Source organism: Mustela putorius, unplaced genomic scaffold (assembly GCF_011764305.1).
Source record: "Mustela putorius furo isolate JIRA1106 unplaced genomic scaffold, ASM1176430v1.1 tig00000242_pilon_pilon_pilon, whole genome shotgun sequence".
Lineage (NCBI taxonomy): Eukaryota > Metazoa > Chordata > Mammalia > Carnivora > Mustelidae > Mustela > Mustela putorius.
This window is the reverse complement of record NW_025421325.1, coordinates 10,770,352-10,789,255: the sequence shown is the minus strand read 5'-3', so window position 1 is coordinate 10,789,255 and position 18,904 is coordinate 10,770,352. Positions and strand designations below refer to the sequence as shown.

Sequence of the window (18,904 nt, the reverse complement as noted above, 5' to 3'; positions counted from 1 at the left end):
TGGAGCCCTTTTGTTGAAATTGAGTGTCGGGCAGAACATTCATGTACCCAGAAGATGAAGGCAGAAAAGCTTATGTAGAGACAGAAGGACAGCAGAGCAATGTTGGAGCCTGACTTGTAGTTTTGCAGATTTTTATGTTGTGTGATGGAGGAGACTTTGGGCCGGGTAGTCTTCAGAATCCCACTTTGCCTTGAGATTTGTGGTCATGGTAGTTCATCATACTAGCTCTCCCCACATGCCTGATGCTATGCTGAGTGCACTGAGGGGGTGATTTCATTTAACAAACACTCAGCAACGGATTTGGAGGGTATTGAATCATATTTTCTCACCATTCTTTTTTTTTTAAAGATTTTATTTATTTGACAGAGATCACAAGTAGGCAGAGAGGCAGGCAGAGAGAGAGGAGGAAGCAGGCTCCCCGCTGAGCTGAGAGCCCGATGCAGGGCTTGATCCTAGGACCCAGGAATCATGACCTGAGCCAAAAGCAGAGGCTTTAACCCACTGAGCCACACAGGCGCCCCTTTTCTCACCATTCTTAAAAACATCCCTCCTAATACTCAATATTCAATATTCAATAAAGATTCATAGTCGAATTGCCCCCAGATTATTATATACTATCTATTCTCACCGGTGTTTAGATTTTAAAAAGTGACAACTATTTTTTCTGTGTCCTTGAGAATGAGTACTAGCTAGAATTATGTTCAAGTGTAAGTGTATGAGTAGGTTCAGATGTGGTTGTAATAATAATACTGATTGTGATAGCCAAGATAGCCTTCACTCTGACTGGTACTGGCTTAAGCTGCGACTTTAGTGTCATCTAATCCTCGAGTAAACCCTGTGATGTAGATTCTGTTATTGCCCCTGTTTTGCCATTGAGGAAACTGAAGGGTCGTGCCTTGCCCGAGATCACACGGCAGCTGAGGCGTAGAGACAGGCACTCTGAACCATCCGCCATTTTGGCCAGCTTTCTAGTTGTTACAGTAATTAATCTTGCCGGGGGTGGTGGTGGTGGGATTTACATCTGGTTGAGTGGCAGGAGAGGAAGAAGTGGGAGAGTATTGGTTTTTTTATTTAAAAATGATGGGGTGGGGCACCTGGGTGGTTCAGTGGGTTAGGCCTCTGCCTTAAGCTCAGGTCATGATCTCAGGGTCCTGGGATCGAGCCTGGCATCGGGCTCTCAGCTCAGCGGGGAGATTGCTTTCTCCTCACTCTTGGCCTACTTGTGATCTCGGTCTGTCAAATAAATAAAATCTTAAAAAAAAAAAGTGATGGGGACATATGGCCTCTAAAAGCCCTAGTACAATTTGCACTGTACCTTACTTCCTGACGTAATGTCCATGTATGGTAAATATTGTAGAGGGCAGACGAAGGTACTGTGGTCCTGTTAGGTTTTTTGGGCACAAACTGACCTATTAAGTGATTATTTGTGTGATCCCAAGTCATTGATTTTTAGCAGTTTAGGAAAGTCTACATGTGATAGTGAATAAAAATTGTGCTGTGACATTACTTGTCTACAACACAAAGTGGATGTGGGTGTGGTCTTAGTTTATGTATATAGGTATCGGCTTTTTTGTTCTCAGCCCTCCTTGATACTTAATTGTACTTCTGGGATCCTCAGCATTCTGCACATGCACATTTGATCTGCTTCTGTGTTCCAGTTACTGTTTAGAATCTGAGCACACAGAGGCAAACTGATGAGCAAGGTCCCTCATGGAAGTTGCATCCTGGGAAGGGGAGGTGATAAATAAGCATATAATATAGGTCAGGCAGTGGTAAGTCCTACAGAACGAAATAATGTAGGGTTAGTAGTTAGAGTCAGAGAGTGGGGCGGGGTGCTCTTTTATCTGGGGTGGTGAGGGGAGGCCTTTACTGCCGAGAACTGTGAGAGGCGTCCTGGCATTAAAGGGAAGAGGGTTCTGGGAAGACTGGTGCCAGATTTTAGCTCCACTGAAATACTGTGTGACTACTTCCTGTCTTGATGTTCTGTTTTTGTCTCATGTTCTTTGAGATGAACGTGGTCTTAGCTCCAGGCTATCTGATCTCTATCAGACAAGCATGGTTCTCAGAGCTATTCATAGCTGGCATCTTGACTTAGTCTTCACCTATGATGGGGGGTGATAGGGTCTCTTAGATAGGGTGAGCATGGTGGGGCTGGGTTTCCAGTACAGGGTGGAAGTAGGAATAGGATGTTGTCTGCACAAGGTCATGAACCTCAGGGAGGGATGGGACAGTATATTACCACCCATTTGGGGGAACAGCAACTCTTGCTGCTTAGCCTGAAACTCTTCAAAGCCAGAAAGCAGTTTGGGGTGTGGGGGTAGGAGGGAGAAGCTATGACCAACCATAGAATTAAGACACCTAATGCCTTTTCCTTTCTTTTTTTCTTAAGCTTTTCAGTTTGGAAAATTTTGAGCATGCATGAAAAGTAGAGAGAAAAATATAATTAAACTATGTGTGCTCAATATTCAGCTTCAGTTGGTTGCCACACAACCAATCTTATTTCTCCCATATGTCTTACTCCCTGTCCCAGTGAGTTTGACAGAAATCCCATTATCCTGTCGTTTCATCCATAAATACTCTACTACAGAGCTCTGAAAGGTAGTTCTCCTTTTGCTCCATCGTATCCTCAACACACTTAAAGACAAGCAGTTAATTTCTTAATATTACAGAATTAGGCTGTATTCAGATTTTTCTGATACCCATTTACATCTGCCTTTAGCAGTTGGTTTGTTTGAATCTGCCTCCAAACACATTGCATTTGATTGATAAGTTTCTTTATTTTTCAAAGAGTTTATTAATTTGAGAGAGAGAGACAGAAAAGAACGAGTGGGGAGGGGGGAATGGCAGAGGGAGAGGAAGAAGCAGGCTCCCCACTGAGCAGGGATCCAAACGCTGGCTGGATCCCAGGACTCTGAGATCATGACCAGAGCCAACGGCAGATGCTTAACTGACTGAGCCACCCAGGTACCTCTTGATTGATAAGTTTCTAAGTCTCTCTTAATCTGTAAGTTTTTCTTTCTCCTTTTTTCCTTTGAAAAGGAGTCCTGATATTTTTTAATTCACTTTAAAAATACCTTTAAAATAGTACTACTTCCTAAGTTATGGGTTAATAACAAAATAGTAAAAGCAAAAGAGTTTGATATTTAACCCATATTGCTGTTCTTTTGGTGTTTCTGTTTAATCTTGATCATCAGGTGTCACTTTTTCTAACCAAGAAAATTGCATCAAGTCATGGCTACCTTTGTTTTGTTTTAAATAGCTTTGAACACTTAGTAAAGAAAACTTGATGGTTTATTAGACACTAGCCTTAAACTTTGAATAAGATAAGATACCTCTGTCAGGAAGTGTTCAGTGTGGCTTTGGAGATTAGCTGGTAAAAGTGAATTAAAATCTTGGGACGCCTGGGTGGCTCAGTTGGTTAAGTGGCTGCCTTCGGCTCAGGTCATGATCCCAGCGTCCTGGGATCGAGTCCCACATCGGGATCCTTGCTCCGCAGGGAGCCTGCTTCTCCCTCTGACTCTGCCTGCCACTCTGTCTGCCTGTGCTTGCTCTCGCTTCTCTCTATGACAAATAAATAAATAAAATCTTTAAAAAAAAGTAAATAAATTCTATTCCACTAAGGGGCACCTGGGTGGTTCAGTTAGTTAAGCATCCAATGTACTCTTTGTTTCTGCCCAGATCCTGATCTCAGGGTCATGAGATTGAGACTGCATTAGGCTCTGCACTCCCATGCTCTCTCTCTCTTAAATACATCTTTTTTTTTTTTAAAAGATTTTATTTATTTATTTGATGGAGAGAGATCACAAGTAGGTAGAGAGGCAGGCAGAGAGAGAGAGGAGGAGGAAACAGGCTCCCTGCTGAGCAGAGAGCCCGATGCGGGACTCGATCCCAGGACCCTGAGATCATGACCTGAGCCGAAAGCAGCGGCTTAACCCACTGAGCCACCCAGGCGCCCTTAAATACATCTTTTTAAAATCATGTATTTACTTATCCTCTTAAACCTTTAAAAAAAAAAAACCACCTCTATTCTACTATGTGTGATAACACAGGTATAGTTGGGGTTGCATGAAGTGGAGAAGAGCTAAGTCTGTGCTTGTTAGGAAGGACTTTGTAGAAGAACTTGTGTTTGAGCTGGAGTTTGTGGAGCAGAGACAACAGAGGAGGGCCTTCATGTGGTTTAAGAAGTTCATACCTCCCCAAATTGTGACAAAGAGATGAAGAAGGTCTTTAAGTAGTTAAATGGGAGCCAGTGTATTGTGAGAACTTTTAAAAAACTATTGTTTTGCTTAAAATTACTACACATAGGGGTGCCTGGGTGGCTCAGTTGGTTGGGCATCTGACCCTCGATCTCAGCTCAGTTCTTGATCTTAAGGGTCATGAGTTCAAGCCCCACACTGGGTTCCATGCTGGGTGTGGTGGCTACTTAAAAAAAATGGATACAGAGTACTATGGTTATCAGTTCTATCATTACAGTACCTCATTTTCATCTTTTATGTGACATAATGAAAATCTGCATTAAACACATGTTAAAGTTATTTCACACCAGCATTACAGAGCCACATATTAAAAAAGGAATGCAAAATGACAGCTGTAAAATAGAGGTAGAAATATTCTAAAATTGGTTCCAAGATTTAACAAAATCTTAGTGGTCACTTATTCTTTAAAAGCAATCAGGGGCACCTGGGTGGTTCAGTTGGCTAAGTGTTCGATTCTTGACCTCAGCTCGGGTCTTGGTCTTGGGTTGTGAGTTCAGACCCCACCTTGGGTTCCATGCTGAGCATGGAGCCTACTTTAAAACAAAAACAGGTAGTATTTTCTGAAGTCACAAATTAAATGATGTTGTGCCATAATAATTAGATATTCATAATTAAGACTGAGTCATTGAAATGTGAAAAAATATTTTAAATCTAGTGTTTTAGAAGGCAAAGGCCAATGTCAGAAAACTTTATAAAGCTTTCCATTTCTTAAATAAATGTTAAAATAGGATGCTTGGCTTTAGGAATAAAGTCATCAGGGGCACCTGGGTGGCTCAGTGGGTTAAAGCCTCTGCCTTCGGCTCGGGTCATGATCTCAGGGTCCTGGGATCAAGCCCCACATCAGACTCTCTGCTCTGTGGGGAGCCTGCTTCCTCCCTCTCTCTCTGCCTGCCTCTCTGACTACTTGTGATCTCTGTCAAATAAATAAATAAAATATTAAAAAAAAAAAAAGGAATAAAGTCATCAGACTAGAAGCTCAACAATAAGAAACAAGTTCTTCTTTGTTGGTTTTGAGCCCCCCCCAAACGTGCGACTGATCTGTATCCCTCAATAGGCTTAGATATAAATAGTTCAACAAATACCGTGTGTTTCCTACATACCAAACACTGTGCTAGGTGTTTTAAACACAAGGGCATAGTTCCTACCTTCATGTGGTTAGCTGTCCATTGGGAGAGACTGCTCAAAGCATGCTATGTGGTAACAAGAGTTATCGGGGAATTCGGGGAAGGCATGTTGGGGACACCATTTCATACTTGAGTTGACAGGTAAACTGTAGTTATCCAAGTAAGAAAAGATGGAAGTGAAGCACTAGTTTCTTCCCTGTGAGGAAAACCAGTAGAATTTGGGAAACAGGGAGGCCTCTGTTTGCATATTTCCCACCAGTATCTGGCTCTGTGGCTATTAAAGCCAATTTTGTTGGGGAGGGAACTGGAAAGAAGGCCAGTCTGGAAGTCAGAGTGTTTCCCCCCAGCCCCTGCATGTAAGTCCAGTTTCTGTGAATGGATGTGTCATGCCTCTTAAAAGGCCAATATTGACTTTTTCAGGGTAGTGTTTTCAAGTGAGTAGTTTTTACTGATAATTTTCCTAGCCTTGACTGTGTAAGTAAGTAACCTGACTTGGGGAGCTTGGTACTATTTGTGGCCAGAATTGCTGAGCTCACTTCTGTGCGTGTTCTCCAAGGACAGTACTGTGTGTTTCACAGCCAGAATTCTGGAGATGTTCTCTCTGGCATGGCGGGACATGGCGTCCTTATCTGAGATGGGCAACTGTCCAAGAATTTAAGGACTTTGAAAATAGTGCCGCAGGCTGTGTGATGCTCTTCTAAAAGCACTTCGTGCCGTATTTACTTCTCTACATGGGTTCTTTGATCATAACTTTTTTGTTTCTGTCCTTTTCCTAAACATGTTTCTGAGGATTGAGGAAAATCAGGACAGTTGTGAAAGGCCCAGGGGTTGAGGAAATCTTTAGGGAAGAGGGGATGCCTGGAGAGAGAAAGCAGAGCTTGCCAGATGGTGCACAAAAGGCACTTGCCTCTCATCCCGAGGGGGCTGGGCGCCTGCTGGGCTGCCAAGCAGGGTGAAGTGCCAACAGCGTCTTACGCACCAGCTGCATCCCCTTTCCTCCTTGAGCAAGATGACCCTGTTGCTGTTAGGAATTTTGGTATTACTTAATCTGTCTTTAGCGTTACTTACGAGTTCTTGAAGTGTGATAAGTATCTCAGGCATTACATGCCATTGGGAAGATTGTGTCTTTAGTTTTATCTTATTTTTGTAGTACATCTAATCTATTTTAAACAGTTCTCTTACGTAGTTTTTAGGCTTTTGGGACCTCTTCCTCCTTTTCTTTTTTCTCTCTCCCATGTTTTTCTACACCACAGATTTCACTCTTGTGAAAGTAGGGTAGGGGAACACTTTCTGGGTGATTATGTCCCCTTAAAGAAGGCTCTGGGCTGAAATGCACCGAAGGCTTTTGTTAATCGTTTAGGTGGTTCCAGGCAAGACACAAAGGCGTGTTTCCTCAGGAGTTGCCTGCTTGTTTCACTCCCTTCTCATTGTTCTTTCATCCTTTCAAGTGTCTCACAGAGTAATGTGCTGAAGTGATTTCTGTATCTTTTAGGGTTTTTGATACAGATTTTTGCTCCAAACTTCTTATTTTCTTTTTTCAGAAATGTGTCACGATATTGTTAAAATAACATGTTGGTTAAGGGGCGCCTAGGTGGCTCAGTGGGTTAAAGCCTCTGCCTTCAGCTCAGGTCAGATCCCAGGGTCCTGGGATAAAGCCCCGCATCAGGCTCTCTGCTCGGTGGGGAGCCTGCTTCTTCCTCTCTCTCTGCCTGCCTCTCTGCCTACTTGTGATCTCTCTCTGTCAAATAAATAAATAAAATCTTTAAAAAAAAAAAACCATGTTGGTTAAAATGAGCTTTTTGGGAGAAATTTTCATGCTGTCCTTTGATCAGTATACTCTAGGGCAGTGGTTCCCAAGGCATGCTGGACATGCCAACTCCGGGGCCCCATCCTAGACCTACAGAATCCGGAACGCTGGGGTGCAGCCCCTCAGAGTGTGTTTCAAAAAGCCCTCCAGGTTATTGTGAAGCGTGCTTAAATTGGAACCACTGGCTCAGGGTGCCAGTGAAGTCTCCTCTGGCATTCCTAACCTTGGAGCTAGAGCAGTCTGAAAGTTAGAAACGCTGTAAATTGCTTTTTGATGACTTTCTCTTTACCAGGAGGTTAAACTAGACTTTAAAAACCTAAGCTTGGGGCACCTGGGTGGCTAAGTGGGTTGAGCCTTTGCCTTTGGCTCAGGTCATGGTCTCAGGGTCCTGGGATTGAGCCCTGCTTTGGGCTCTCTGCTCAGTGGGGAGCCTGCTTCCCCCTACCCCTCTGTCTGCCTCTCTTCCTACTTGTGACTTCTCTCTCTATCAAATACACAAATAAAATCTTTAAAAGAAACAAACAAACAAACAAACCCCTCCCCCCAAGCCCCCTAAGCTTTCGTGTGTTGTTTCCAAAGAATTTTGAACTATATCTAGTTTAATTTCATAGAACAGGTTTCTGCTGTTAGGAATTTCAGTGTTACTTAATTTGTGTTTAGCATTACTTATGAGTTCTTGTAATGTAAGTACCTAAGGCATCATATGCCATTGGAAAAATTGTACCTTTAGTTTCATCTGATTAAAAATGTTATATTTTATGTGGTACATCAAACCTGTTTTAATCAATTCTTTTACAGTTAAAGTGACTTTTTTTTTTTTTTGCATGAAGTTCTGATGGAAAGCATATTCATATGAGGAAAAAATCCATCTTGAACTTATTTGTGAAAACTTTCTCAGTTTAGTTGAAAAGTTGTCAATAACCTAACTTTATGAATAATTTCACTCCTTGGAACTGACCCTTACAATTTGACAACATTATTATTATTATTATTATTATTATTTTCATATAAATCCCTTCTCCCCCACCCCCTCCTTGTAAACTCACTATAATTCAGTCAGATGCAGATATCATTGTGAAACCTGTTTTCTAGGAAGATAGCTTTTGCCAGTTGGATTTTGATGAACCTAGAATCTTATAGAGGTTATAGTCTGAACTAACTCAAATCAGAATTCTAAAGTGAGTGAGGATATTTTAAGAGGATTGGGCTCCTTGGTGGACCCCTTTCCATGGAAGGCCTTGCTCATGACTCGGTGTCCTATCTTGGTGACTCAGAGTCATCTGTGGTTTCGAAGCCTTGTCGTCATCAGCTTCTACTTCCCTATTGAAACTTATGTTTCCTATATTTTATGTCCTTGGGCTCGCTCTCTGCTTCTGAGGAATCAGCTCTTCTGATAAACCAGTTACTACTGACATGAAAGAGCAAAGAGGACACAGGGACTCCCCCTCATCCCCCCTCCCCCCACCAACCTCACACACGCACCAACAACAGACACAGAATGTGACCAGCCCACTCATTTCATTGTCTTATGGAGAGGAGTGTGGTTCCATTAGTGGGAATTAAGTTCAGCTGAATCTACAGTTTCGTGAGAAACATATTTTTGTCAGATTCAGTTATGAAGTACTCAAAAGTATGGCCTTGGCTCCTAAAACAAAGAGCTGCGAGAACACTTACGGAAACTTTTAATCTTTTTATTTACGGAAAGAAAAAGAAGGGAAACCAGAACTCAGTGAGATGGAGTGATTTGATCCACACCACTTCACAAAATGAGTTGGTGACAGTGATGAAAAGAGAATCTCCTATCCCCTGGTAGCCCAAGGGCATTGTTCTTTGCCTTTAGCCCCTGGTAAGATTTACCAACCTTTTCTCCACCTTTAAACATGGTTGAAATGGAAATGTATCCTTATAGTTCCATCAGTGAGGCAGCAGTCTTGAAGAAATGTGAATTTTGTTATTTCTCCTGTCCTGTTTGGACATGTGTAAACCATCCTCTCTGCCAGTATTTCAATCAACAAACCACTTGGCCACTTAAGGAAGAGTTATGAATTCTGGTGGATGTTTGAAAACCTTTCGAGGCCTTTTAGTTAGGTCAAAGAAGTTCCAGCATCAGTAAATACCTAAGGAGTGGGTGTTCTCATCTTGGTAGAAGATCCTGGGACCTATACCATAGTGGAGCAGCCCTTAAAGAAGTAACATTTCTCCAGTATTCTTGATGGCACAGAGAAGAAAAAAATGTGTGAGCAAAACTTGCTACTGGTGACAGAGATGAAAAGTGATTCAGAAGAGCTGGAGTCTGAAGAAGTTTTAGAAATATCTTAGATATATTTTGATTTTTGTTTTTTTTTTTAATGTACGCATGAAAGGGACACATGATATAAATCTACCAAAGAGCTCTTTAAATAAATGTCAAGGTTCTGAGTATTCAATTTTAGTCAAGATTTCATTAGCAGTATTTTTTCCATGATAGTATATGAAAAGGAGAAAAGTATATGAAAAGCGTATTTCAAAATAGTATATGAAAAATACTGTCAATATTATTTTACTTTTTGAGAGAAAGTGCTCGTGAGTAGGGGGAGGTGCAGAGGATAAAGGAGAGAAAGAATCTTAAGTAGGCTCCACGTCCAACCCAGAGCCTGACATGGGGCTCAATTTCACAACCTTGAGATCATGACTGGAGCCAAAATCAAGAGTTGGACACTTAACTGACTGAGCCACCCAGGTGCTGCTGGAGTGTCTTGTTTAGTGTCATATTGGATTGAATGAAATACAGAAATTCCTTGGTGATGGGGATTACGAGAGGCCCAAGGGTATACCAGGGGGCATGATAGTGTAGTGGAAGGAATATGGACTTTAGGGGCAATGGCAGATAGGCACCTCTCAGTTCTACCACTGCAGGGAGTCGAAGGGACCATTGGGCCCAGGGGCTAAATGATTCCATCACTGCATTAGAATGAAGGCCATGCCTCCCACAGGCTGCCCCCAGCCAGTGACCGAGACAGCAGGGGTACAAAAGCAGCTCATTCCTGGGGACCCTGGAGTCCTCTGACAGGAAGCCTTGGCTCAGTACTCCCCGATGACCTTGCTGAACTTTCCCTAGAACTGTCCTGCAGTCTAACCCGTGTCCCCGCAACCGTCTGACCTTTCTTCCCTCCCTGTCTCCTTCCCCGGGGTCAGACCTGCCTGCATCACTGTCTGACAGCTCTTCCAGCCTCCCCATGTTCTCTCACAGATGCTTCCCCTAATACATTTCTGACATTTTTCATCTGGTTGTGATGTCTGCTTCGTTGAGATGTGGTTTAATACAGAAACAGACGGTTTTGAATGGAGATGATGTGTAGAGGAGCCTCAGCACAGGTATTCATGGTTCCTATGGTCCCCATCAGCAGGGAGTGTTGAATTTCTGTGGAACTCTATTCTTCATGTTATCTAAATTTGTAGGCGAATCCTATCTCATTTGTATAATAAATATTTTTGAATGCCTGTTAGGAGCTGGGTGGTGTTCTAGCATTTGAGGATGCAGTGAGATGTTAGGTCCTTGTGGAGATGAGGCACTCAGCTGCTGACTGCTTAGTGGAGAAGGAGAGAGCCTTCCTGCCTCCCGCACTCCTTTTCTGTCTCGGCCACTCCGATAGCCTAGGCACAGAAGCGCTGATGATTAGTCTCTTTGCCATTGACCAAGGGTTTAGGCATTCTTTTCTGAACAGGTCTCCCCACCTTCCCCTCCTTCTCTCTGTCTTTCTCATATTTCCTTCATTCAATCATTTATGGCCTGATTTATGAGGTTCCATTAGGTGCTATGCCTCTGATTTATAGTTCACTTCAGAAATTAAAATATTCTCTGGAGGCCCCTGGGTGGCTCAGTCCATTAAGTGGCCACCTTCGGCTCAGGTCATGATCCTGGGGTCCTGGGATCAAGCCCTGCATCAGGCTCCCTATTCAGTGGGGAGTCTGGTTCTCTCCCTCTGCTCCCTCTGCTTGTGCTCTCTTTCTCACTCTTTCTCTGTCAAATAAATGAAATCTTTTTTTTTTTTTTAAGATTTTATTCATTTATTTGACAGAGATCACAAGTAGGTAGAGAGAGCAGGGAAAGCTGGCTCCCCACTGAGCAGAGAGCCCGATGCAGGGCTCGATCCCAGGACCCTAAGATCATGATCTGATCTGAAGGCAGACGTTTTAACCCACTGAGCCACCCGGGCATTCCTAAATAAAGTCTTTAAAAAAAAAAAAAATAAATAAAATGTCCTCTTATTTAAAGCTAAAAAATAAAAATTTTAATTCTCTTGTGATACTTTTGCAGCTTTCTGTCAGGCTCCTCTTTCCCTCACTTTTGTGGGATTTTATTGTTTCTCAGATTGTTCTGGCTGGGTATTTATTTAAAAAAAAGAAGAAGCTAGATCCTTATTGTCCCTCATGCACAGAGGGAAAGAAGATCAAGGTTAAATCTCTTATTTAATGTCCTTATTAGGTTAATTTATTCATAATATACCCAGTCATTGAAAATTCTCAGTTTTTCTTAAGAATAATAAAAAAACTTTATTGTTAGAGTCATTTGATTTAAATAATTGGAGTAAAATTGCAACCTTTAATGAATGGCTTTCAAAATTGATGCAGGGCTTCCTTTTTATTTTTCCTTTCAAATAAACACGAAGATATTTGTTTGTAGAAAAGAGACATTAAGGGAAGCTTAAACTTTTGTGATGTAATGGCTTAGCTTTTTTGAGGGCAAGATTATGGCCAAATATTCAGGGAGTTAAGCCAGGGAAAAGAAATTGTCAGAACTTCAGCTCAAGTCTTCTGGTTTTGTTAGGCTCTGATTAGAGTTCAGGATTGAAAGTAGTCAAAAACTCTAGCAACTTTTTATTCTTGGACTTTCAGAAAGCAAAGATGTGGTGACTGATCTAGTGAAATTAGAATGTATATTTTATTAATTACAATTTCTAGCCTGTTACATGGGACTGCTGTGGCCTAGAAGAATCTGGCATTCAAGAAACTATTTCCCAATAATTGGTTCTTAATTTTCAGGTTTAAACTCTATAGAATTAATTTATTGCACGTCTATACCTATGTCCCAGTTAGACCTTCATATGTGGGTTTAAGATTCTCACCAAGTTGAGTTGGTAATTTGAGCTACCACTGCTCTAAAATTTAATTTTGTTTCCACCAGAAGGATTAGCTTAGCTTGAGCTGTGCTCATAAATAAAATAACATCCAGGGATTTGTTTGGAAGTTAAAATTGCTTCTAGTGTGGCATTCCCTTCCTTTTTTTTTTTTTTTTTTTTAAACACTTAACTGTGTTAAGTAGGTAGAGCAACTGTTACTCTTTTTTTAAAGTTGAGAATATTCAGGTAACAAAAGAGAATTGCTTTCTTCTCTGGTTTAAAACCAGAACTGGTGATTAGGACCAAGCCCACATGAGAGAATATTGGCCTCTTGTCACTGTGACAAGGCTCTCATAGAACGACCAATTAAATGTTTTCATTTCTTCTTAGCATCAGAGTCTTTTGCCTTCTTTCTCTTATTATTTTAGCTACTAGAAAAATAGGAGGGCTTTATTGTGCATTTTAATTTTTCTATTAGGACCCAAGTCTAGGTTGATGGAGGAAGGCTCAGTCCAGGGAGAGACTGGCTAGATGGAGAAAAAGAGAGATTGCAAAGGATGAGTGTGGATGGGAAGTAATCTAATTCATCAAAAACGATCTGGCTTAATCAGGTTAAAAAACTTATTTAAGAATTGAAGTGATAGTGCTGCATTTTGACAATTGTTGAAAGGTCTGCAATTTAAACAATGCCAATGCTCTGTTAGTCTAGATTCTCAGTTGCAAGGTCTAAGTCTTCTGAACAGAATGGGAATTAATTTAAAGAATACTTGGTAGTGCACCTGGGTGGCTCAGTCAGTTAAGCGTCTGCCTTCAGCTCAGATCATGATCCCAGGGTCCTGGGATTGGGCCCCGCATCCGGTGCCCTGCTCCTCAGAGAGCCTGCCTTCCTTCTGCCTGCCTCTCTCTCTATCTCTCTCTCATGAATAAATAAATAAAATCTTAAAGAATCATGCGTGGTAGCTTGCAGGATCTTTATCTGGTTCTGGGAACCAGGAATGATGGCCGGAGTTGCACTTGTAGAACCCAGTTTGGAGAAGAACGTCAGTACTGTTTGCTGCAGGGTGTGCACAACATGGCATGTCCCAACAGCACCGCTGCCCTTGCTGGTGATTGTGGAGCAGCTCCTTCTGGAAAGGATGGCGCTGCCACCCACCAGAATCTCTGGTCACTAGTTTCTTGAAGTTCTAGCTTCCAAATCCAAGTCTGGGGTGGGAGCATCTCATTAGTGGAACTCTGGCCAGGTCCCACGACCTCACTACCAGGTGGCTGGGAAAACAAGAGTCTGTCATTTCCAGCTTTTATAGTGGAAGGTGGACTGTTCCTCATTTGGTAGAATTCTCAAACATAGGAAGGTGTTTTAAGTGTTGTGTATCCCAAAGGGCAGATATGCACTACCTATATTGTTTATGCCTGATTGTACGGCAACACTGTTTTCCTGTGAGAAGATGAAACAAAAAATGTTTTGGAATGGCTCGAATGGACACACTTGTAAATATGCCTGTGTTTGTCTACTAGATAATCATATGCCTACTTTCATGTAGTTGATTAAATATGTGGCAGTATTTTAAAATCAAATTTTCAAAACCATTTATTTATTTGTCAGAAAGTGTGTACATGTGTACACATGAGTAGGGGGAGGGGCAAAGGAAGAAGCCGGGAGTCTGACACAGGGCTCTATCCCAGGACCCTGGGATCATGACCTGAGTTGAAGGTGACTGAGCCACCCAGGTGTCCCTAAAATCAAATTATTGATGTATACTTTAGAATTTTTTTTCCCCACTTCATAAAAAAGTTATTCCAAGTCTTGATCCCTTTTATGTTAGTATGTTTATCACTGATATATTCTGATTTTTTTTTTTCGGCATACCTATCCACAGTATTTCATGGCCACACTTGTCTGAGTTCTTTGAGATATGGCACCTTTAAAAAAATTCCTTTCTGATGCTTTCATTGGACATTTTATCTTAAGCTACAGGTGCTCATTTGTAGCACATTTGGACAGTCTCTTTTACAGATTTTGTAATACAGATGTATTTTCATGGCTTAATCACTCTTATTTCTTTTAAAGTGGTCTTTACAAAAGCACAGAACTCTTATAATTTGAGGTTTTCTCCAGAATAACTGCATCTCTTATATTTCTTAGCTTCCTCTTGTTTTTGTGACCCAGACACTTTTGTGATCTGAAACTAGGTGTGGTGGTGGGGTGGAGGTGGGGGTGTTAAGGCTAAGATTCCTCCAAGAGTTCTTTGTTGATCAAAATAATGGAAAGCACACTCTTTAAGGAGACTGTAAGAATTCTTATATAGGGTTAAGTCCTTTTTTTTCCCTGAGAGACAATTTTGGGAAGAATGTTTCTTATGTTCAGATATATATAATAGTTCCTTGACACCCTTTCTTGAGGTTCTGTTTCAAGAAGAAAGTAAGAAACATATCTTTGATACATGGTTTCTTGCTGCTATTCTTGATAGGGGAGTTGGAAAGTAGAGTTTTCCCTTTAATGAGATGGGAAGTATCTGGAAGGTCATGGGAGAAAATAGTGGAAATTCTCCTTTGCTCTCAGATTATGCATTCCTCTGGGGTCAAGAACACTTGGAATCCAGGCTTAAAATAACAAGGGCCATGGGGAACAGACATAATTCCTTCTGTTTCATTAGACTCAGTCTATCCTTGTTAGTACTGAGTGATTAGAAAGGCATGGTTTAGTACTTACATGGACTTATTCACTGTTTTATCAAGACTGAGGTGTGAAAAAAATGTTACTAAAGATCTCATACAATGTAGTTTCGCCTTTTTACAGAATATGGGTTTCTAGGCCCAGGCCCCATTTTCTTTAGATTTAGAATCAGAACTTATCCTTCGATCACAAATGGGGAAACTCAAAGCAGCAGCAGAGTTTCTCTCCAAAGCAGAGTCTGATTTTGTGCTTGTCAGCTGTCCCTTGTCAACAGGTTTCCTGGTGACTGCTTCAACTATGGAGACAGGCAGAGATACTGCCCTACCTTTCCTTTTCTTTTTAGACATTTAAGTTCTCACCTCCAGGTACCTAATAAAAGGGATTTCAGACTGGACTTGTTGGAAAACTTAATTCCCCAGGCTGTTAGAAAATACTCCTGTTCTTTTACTTTGAATTATGAAGTGTTAATGGATTCTGTGATTGGCCATTCAACACTGAGATGTACCTTGTGCTTCTGCTTCTCTGAACTCCCACAGAATCCTGGAGCTGGTTAAGACCCCAGAGGTCTCCCAGGCCAGCTGTCTCTCAGTGCAGGTCTTACTGAGCTCCTCTTGATGGCAATCCCAGAATCTGATCTATAGCGTTTCCCCATTAGACCAATTCCAATTCCAATTCTGGTTTTCTTATTCTTCTTAAACTGTTGTACCATTCTGGGCACATTCCTGCTTCACTCCAGTTAGAAAATCTCTCTTGAACCGCAGTACCCATGCTACTGAGATAGGACACAGGTGAATGATTGCCTTGTTTGGTTTGAACATATCCAGTGTATGTGTTCATTCTTTTTTAGGGCAACTTATGACTCCTTTGACTCACACTGACTTCAGTTAACTCATTTTTAGGGACTAAAGCCCTTATTAAAGCCTGCTATTAAATTCACATAAAGTATTAAGATAGTTTTACACTTGAGGGGGATCTGGGTGGCTCTGTCATTAAGTGTCTGCCTTTAGCTCACTTAATGAGGGTCCTTGGATTGAGCCCCCGCATCTGTCTCCCTGCTCAGTGGGAAGCCGGCTTCTCCCTCTCCCACTCCTGCTTGTTTCCCTCTCTTGCTGTTTATTTCTGTCAAATAAATAAAATCTTAAAAAAAAAAAAATACAAAAACAGATCTTGCCTTTAAAAAAAAAATAAAAAAAAATAGTTTTACACTTGAACAGTTGCCTGTTAGTATTGAAACCACTAGATTGCTTATCCCAGCTGAATTCTACAGCATCACTTTTGAATCCCTCTTTTCAGCCAGACAGCTACTTGCACTGTGGTTCTCTTATCCAGCAGTCAATCTTACCTCCTAAATCTTGGTCTCCTTCAAATACTGTAAATGTATATTTAAAAAATATACAGTTGGTTGAGAGTAAGTAGCATATCTTTGGCCATGATACTTGAGATGATTCTCTAAGGCAGGGTTCGGCTAACTGGCTCAAGCCCGCCTTGCCTCCTGTCTTTGTACATATAATTTTGCTGGACTCTAGCTCTGCTCATTCACTTACAGACTGTTTACAGCCGCTTTTGTGCAAATGGCAGAGCTGAGTGGTTGCAACCCAGCCTTTCGTAGAACAAGTTGGCTGACTCCTGCCCTAAGGTGAAAGCAACTGGTAAATGAACACGTTTTATGTTCATGTAGATGCATTCTGTTTCTAAGCAAGACTATCCAAAATCCCTTCTAAGGCTCATTAGTCACGGCTTTTTATGACTTCCTTTTGTGGCCTGTTCAAGTATTTTATGGGGAAAAATATGGTTATATAAGATTATATGTGGATTCTAAAATCACAATCTGTGTTTGCTTTTTCTTTTTCTCTTTAAATGACTTGATTGGTTTCTAATCTACTAGTATTTGAACACTTTTGTATTGTTACTTCAGTTGTGTCTTTCAAGTTGGGGTACTGTTTTCACAGTAATTTCTTTCTTTCTTTCTTTTTTTTTTTTTAAATTTTATTTATTTATTTGACAGAAATCACCAGTGGGCAGAGAGGCAGGCAGAGAGAGAGAGGGAAGCAGGCTCCCTGCTGAGCAGAGAGCCTGATGCGGGACTCGATCCCAGGACCCTGGGATCATGACCTGAGCTGAAGGCAGCGGCTTAACCCACTGAGCCACCCAGGCGCCCCACACAGTAATTTCTTTTAAGGTCTTAGGAGTAGTCCTTGACTCGGTATTCGTTTTTCACTGGGGAAGAAGAATCACATTTTGGCCTTAGAACATTTTAGTAACACTTATTACTAACAAATATTATATAATACTTCTGTGAAATTTATAAAAGGAACTGAGAGATTCCAAGGAGTCTCCAGTCTATTTTGAGAAAAAGAAGAAAACAATCTTCGTTGCTCAACCAACATTGCCTTACTGAAGCATTTAGTCGCCACTCTGTTATTTTGTTCTTGAACAGAATACTTAACGTTCAGTTCAGAAGTTACATAAACAGGTTTTTTTTAAGGGAAAAAAAAGATAATTTTAAATTTAATAATATTTCAATCAAAACATTTAATGAAAAAATTGGATATTGGAAAATTGGAAAAAACAGGTACTCCTTTCCTTATTCTGGAAATTTCTTTGTTAACCTGCAAACAGTAAGACAGAAATCCCTTATATTCTTTTCCTACACCAGTGTTAGACCTTGGGAGTCAGATATTGCAGCAAATTAATTCTCCAAGCGAAGGACACACTTAATGACCTACAATTGCTCATGTGTAATCTTTGTGGCCTGGTCTTTTTATTTTTTTTATTTTTATTTTTTATAAACATATATTTTTATCCCCAGGGGTACAGGTCTGCGAATTGGCTTGGTCTTTTTAAAGGACATTTACTCCACCATCTGGAGTTTTAGGGCTCACATTTCAAAAGGCCTTCACATGTCCGTGTTATTAATGCCCACAGCTAGCATTCACAGGGCATTTCCTATGTCCTACTCTGATGGCAAACGGAGCCCATTGGATCTCTTCAGCTGTGTTAGTGACACCAGATTGCTTGCAGCTCTATGCCCTGAGATGTCCATTTTCCCCTCCTCGTTACTCTTATTCTTTGCCTGAAGAGCTCCAGTGCCCTGTTTTGGGCTCAGGTCTGTTTTATGCCCTTCTAGAAGTCCTCCCTTACCCAGACAGAGTCCCATCTGTGCAGTTTGCCTGTGCAGTGTGATGCTGGTAAGTTTATGTCTCCTGGAGATCCTCCTACCAGGGACGACCCTCATTGCTCACCTACTCCCTGCCTCACTAGAGAAAATCTCACAACGGGGGCCGATGGGTGTCTGCACAAATTCCTGCTTGCTTATCTCAAAGGGCCTATAGGCCTGCCTGGAAGTGTTCATGTTTCTCTAGGAAGTACCCTGCTCACTGTTTGTGAGGATTCTTTCCTTCATTCTCCTCTCTCTGCAAACTTTTCCCCATGCCCAAACTCTCTTAGTAAGTGACCTTGCCTTGTATGTCATAGAAAAAAGAACCATCAGGTAGCAGGTCCCCAGCCTCTCTTCATGAAATCTGCAGGCTCATTTGTGCTGACACTGTGTTCTCCTTACTTCCTGTTAATGAGGGGGGGAAGGAGCTCAACTCCTGTGACAGGGCCATACCCATGTGTGGACAGCATCTCATCTCCTCCCCACATTTGAGATTTTGAACCATCTTTTCTGGATTCTTCATGTGGGCATTTAGGTATTTTACTATCCTTGGGATGTCTCCTGGAATCTCAGATTTAATGGAATGCCTTAGTGCTTGCTCCCAGCTGCTTTTCCTCAAAATTTTCCTGCTTTACTAAAGAGTATTGTCGCGTATACAGTTGCTCGTAGCAGGAATCTGGGAGTGATCCTGGAAACACCCTCCTGGGTGTCTATCATTGGTCACTTTGATTCTACCTGCAAATAGCTCTGAAAATGGTCTCCTCTCAGTTTTTGTTATGAAAAATTT

At 41.4% G+C, this 18,904-nt stretch overlaps 1 protein-coding gene across 1 annotated transcript in view; it reads left to right on the top strand.

Annotated features, from left to right (window-relative positions):
* The window catches only part of ARHGAP10 (Rho GTPase activating protein 10), a 317,977-nt gene that overhangs the window by 82,354 nt on the left and 216,719 nt on the right, over nucleotides 1–18,904 (top strand). The gene's annotated exons all lie outside the window — the stretch shown is intronic.